The 4,672-nt window shown below is 38.1% G+C and overlaps 1 protein-coding gene and 1 pseudogene across 1 annotated transcript in view; one reads left to right on the top strand and one right to left on the bottom strand.

Annotated features, from left to right (window-relative positions):
* LOC107184933 overlaps positions 1-2,651 on the bottom strand; it is a 6,142-nt pseudogene extending 3,491 nt beyond the window's left edge.
* MSH3 (mutS homolog 3) overlaps positions 1-4,672 on the top strand; it is a gene marked incomplete at its 5' end in the record, with an annotated part of 124,600 nt that overhangs the window by 19,383 nt on the left and 100,545 nt on the right. The window lies entirely within an intron of this gene.

Raw genomic sequence — 4,672 nt, forward strand, 5'->3', positions numbered from 1 at the left:
TAACTTTTGATACCCTAAAACTTAACAAGTTGGTTAAGTTTCTGAATCTGGGAGGGATTGGTTTCAGGACCCCACATGGTTACCAAAAACTACGCATGCTCAAGTCCCTTATATAAAATGGTGCAAAACAATGCATACAGTTGGCCCTCTGCATCCTCAGATTCCAGCTGTGGATTGAAAATACCATGTTTGATCCTCAGTTGGTTGAATCCACGGTTGTAAAACCTACTGATATGGAGGCTGACTCTATTCATTGAAAAAAATCTATATATAAGGGGACCTGTGCAAAATAAAATAAATAAATGAATGAATGAATGAATAAATAAATGAAAGAGGACCTGTGCACTCCAAACCCATGTTGATCAAGGATCAATTGAGTCAACACTTTCATTTCTGATTTCTACTTATTTTTATAAAACAATAAAAGCAAAATTTAATAAAATATCAAAACATTCTACAAAGACAGCCAGAACTGAATTATTTGGCTGACAGACAGCATTGCCTGGTGATATTCTTCAATGTTTATTCATCAAATGAGATTTAAAAGCCATTTGGCATACTAAAGATACTTTGGGTGCCATATGTGGGTTTTCCAAATTTCATGGCTGCCTTTGTCTTGTTTTAATTTGTATTTCTCTGGTTATCACAGAGTCCAGACCCACTTGGTTGTCCGGGGTAGGCTCCTGGTGCATTTGGTCCGGGATAAGCAGTTGCTGTACGACCAGGGTGGGCGCCAGGAGGTGCCTGTCTGGGGTAGTTTCCCGGGGCTGCGATAGGTGTCTGTCCAGGGTAAGCCCCAGGACAGGCGGCCCCGGGTAGCCTCCTGCCCAAGCAGGTTGGTTTCCCCATGGACCGGGCCAACCTTGAGGGTTGGGGTTCCCAGACCCAGATATGGCATCATTAAGTGAAAAACTGTGCCAGTTTTCCTGCCCCTTGGCACTCGCTGGCTTGCTCTGGGTGTGGCTTCTGGGGAGGTCATGTTGTCCTCTTAATTCACTATTTCTATGTGTTTTTAGTAGACTGGATCAATTAAGTCCTTTATGGTTATGATAGCATTACATTATTTTTACACTTAGATCTCTTGGCATTCTGAAAATACTTCAGTAATCATCTAAATTTTATTTTAGTCAATTTATTTTTCTTTTAGAATTTAATTTTAGCATTCATATTGCTTTTAATTCACGTTTCTTTATTTTACTTAACTGTGTGAGGTGTGGTCTTACCTTAATTTCCCCCCTAATTGCTAGTGGATCCATAAAACTTAGCTTTTATCTACCTGAGATACAAATCACAGCCATATTACCAAAGAAAAGAAAAGAAAAATCAGCGAAGGGATAAGAATGTTTTTAATAGTAGGTATGAACAACATACCTTGCCAACATTCTGTTCCATAACCAGTAAACAATATAGCATTTACTTTTTGAGAAAAGTTGTTTTGTTTTTGGTGGTATCTTCTTGTCTGTTTTAAATAATGATAGGAAGATTCTGTCTCAGAATCTCTTTTTCTGCTGCTGTAAACCTGAAGATAAAAATGGCACAATTTCTTTCAGTCATTGGTTGATATTTTACTAATACTGAAGAAATAATAAAGCTATTCGATAAAAGGAAGCAGAATGGCTTGGAATTATGGAACATACATTTTACAGTACATACTGTGTGTGTGTGTGTGTGTGTGTATTCTTAACTTTTACCACAAGAGGTCTCCAAAGGATTTTGTATATTCTGTGTATTGAATTTAATGGCTGCTGAAACCTCATTTGTTATATGGTAATTTGACATAGGGTAATTTAGAATAACTATTAGTCAAAGTTTGTACTAAGGTAGATTTTTTATTTCTAAATAACGATAAACTATCAGTTTTTCTTACGTTAAATATGTTTATTTAAATGTGTTTCTATAAGGTTTACATTCATTTTCATTTTTTTTGAGCTCTATAAGCTTTTATTCTTTTTTAAAAAATTTCTTTCATTTTTTTAAAAGAGTATCTGTCCCTTTAAGATTATATCACAGTGCCAAAACCGGTTTGGCTCGGTGGATAGAACGTCGGACTGCGGACTGAAAGGTCCCAGGTTTGGTTCCGGTCAAGGGCATGTACCTGGGTTGCGGGCACATCCCCAGTGGGAGATGTGCAGGAGGTTTCTGTTTGTCTTGAGAATATATACAGAGAAACATTACAGAAAACAAATGTGGTCCAGACCCCCACCCATGCTAGCAAAGGCTCCTTTAAAAAGACCATTATGGTGATATTATGGGTAATTCAGCTTTTCTTTCTTGAAATTTCCACTACTACTGTTGAAATATTTTTGCAAGAAAAAAATTTTTAGCAACTTTAATAAATAGTTTTGGAATTAAATGTAAGCTTCAGGATGCTGTCATGATGATGAAGGTATACTACCTTCCTATGAAGTTTCTCCTTTCTTGCTTCTTACAAAAGAAATTGGGTATTAAAGCTAAAAATCAAAATTATTTGGACACTTAACACCAAGTAAATTCAGAGCTGAGATAGGGGCACACATCATGTGCAGAGTTCTGATTGGAAAGAGGAATGGCTCCGGAGCAGGGACTGTTTGTAGGTGGGTTATACAGGTAGAGCCGAGTTGCACCTGGTTTACTTACCTGGTAAATTCTAACTGGTTCACAAATAAACACATTTTTACTTTCATAGTTAAATATTTACTTTAATGTGTACTAAAAACGTACAATTAGGAATCAAATCTGTGATTTCATTAATTTGTATGGCATAGAAAAATCTTAAGTTGATATTTGAGTTAAAAATTGTGTGTTAATTTAACAGAAACCATTCAGATGTAGTAATAATGTGCTTGTGGATGTGGCAACAATTTGAAGGTGGAGGGGCAATGACATAAGTTAGGGAAATGTGTAGGGGCAATCTATGTCGCATTTACCTTGTCATTGTGATTCTGTATGCGTTTTAGATAAATTCACCATAAATGGGACCATTGCTTGAATGAAAAAGAAAATCTGAACCAGAGTTTAGAGAAATACAAATGATGAATATGAGGTCTAGAAATGGCCTGAGAATGGGTCACTTGCCATTTTTTCATAATAGCTCACTTTTCTAATTAAGGTATTTTATTCGTCCTTCAAGTTTATTTTTTAATTTAGATAGCTATCAGTACATTTGAATTGATTATCCCTTTCCTGTCCCTATAAAACATCTATATTCATAGATATTTCCAGTAGATTCTCAACCTGTACATTCTCTGAGTTGTACATCAGCATTCATTCATTCATCCTTAAAAATATTGATGGGGTGCTTACTGTGTGCCAAGTTCATTGCTAGATGGTGAAGATATAAAAATGAATAAGATCCCTACCCTCCACATTCTTATAGTCCAAGGGGTGATAGTCAGGGAAGTAAACAATTACAATGAAAGTGCCAATTATTAAGGTCTTATGGAGTAACTGGTGCCTGGAGGAGTTGGGTAAGGCAGATGGAGGTGTGAGAGAGTGTGATTTTCTTAGGGGGTAGAAACTAGTTTGGCTGACTACTCTGCCAGAGTGAGCATGGTAGCCTGAGGAGGACAGATGTGGAGTTTGGGGAGAAAGGTAATGTAAAGTGAAAGTGAAGGAGAATCCAAGGTAAAACAGCAGAGAGAAAGCAATATTAAGGAAGGTTTGGATAAAAAGCTTCCTGTGAAAAAACTGAGAAGGGATGGCTGATGGTAGAAGCTATATCTAGTGATTTTTGTGTCCCCAGCACCTATCATAGTAGCTAGCATATACTAGGTACTTAAAAATGCTTGCCCTAACCGGTTTGGCTCAGTGGATAGAGCATCGGCCTGCGGATTGAAAGGTTCCAGGTTCGATTCGGTCAAGGGCATGTACCTTGGTTGCGGGCACATCCCCAGTAGGGGGTGTGCAGGAGGCAGCGGATCGAAGTTTCTCTCTCTCATTGATGTTTCTAACTCTCTATCCCTCTCCCTTCCTCTCTGTAAAAAATCAGTAAAATATATTAAAAAAATCATTGATGAATGAATGAATACACACCAGACATGTTTTGCTTGGGTAACAAGTTGTTTTTTTCTTTCATGTGAATTTACTGCCAACATTTAATTATATCACAGTGCCAAAACCGGTTTGGCTCGGTGGATAGAACTTCGGTCTGCGGACTCAAGGGTCCCAGGTTGGATTCCGGTCAAGGGCATGTACCTTGGTTGCAGGCACATCCCCAGTGGGGGGCGTGCAGGAGGCAGCTGATCGATGTTTCTCAATGATGTTTCTAGCTCTCTATCCCTCCCCCTTCCTCTCTGTAAAGAAAATCAATAAGCATATATTTAAAATAAAGAAGATTATATCATAGTGTGTGAAACACTGTTGAGACTGATGTCACCAGGAATTCCCAATACATTGATTTCCCTGAGATTTTCCACCCTGTGATTGTACTGCAATAAGTGAGCATCGTTGACTACAACCTTGAAGTGCTGGGATTCAACCAGTACAGTGGGGGCCTTGACTTACGAATGTCCCGTCTAACGAGTTTTTTGAGATACCAGCTGTCTCTCAGCTGATTTTTTGCTTTGAGTTCACAGAGTAATTTGAGTTAACGAGCTTCTTAACGAGCTTGGTCTCGGAACGAATTAAACTTGTAAGTCAAGGCCCCACTGTACTTGGATTTTGAATGGTTTACCTCTTTCTAAAAGGAAAATCA

The sequence above is a fragment of the Myotis davidii genome, unplaced genomic scaffold, assembly GCF_000327345.1.
Source record: "Myotis davidii unplaced genomic scaffold, ASM32734v1 scaffold44, whole genome shotgun sequence".
NCBI classification, from domain to species: Eukaryota; Metazoa; Chordata; class Mammalia; order Chiroptera; family Vespertilionidae; genus Myotis; species Myotis davidii.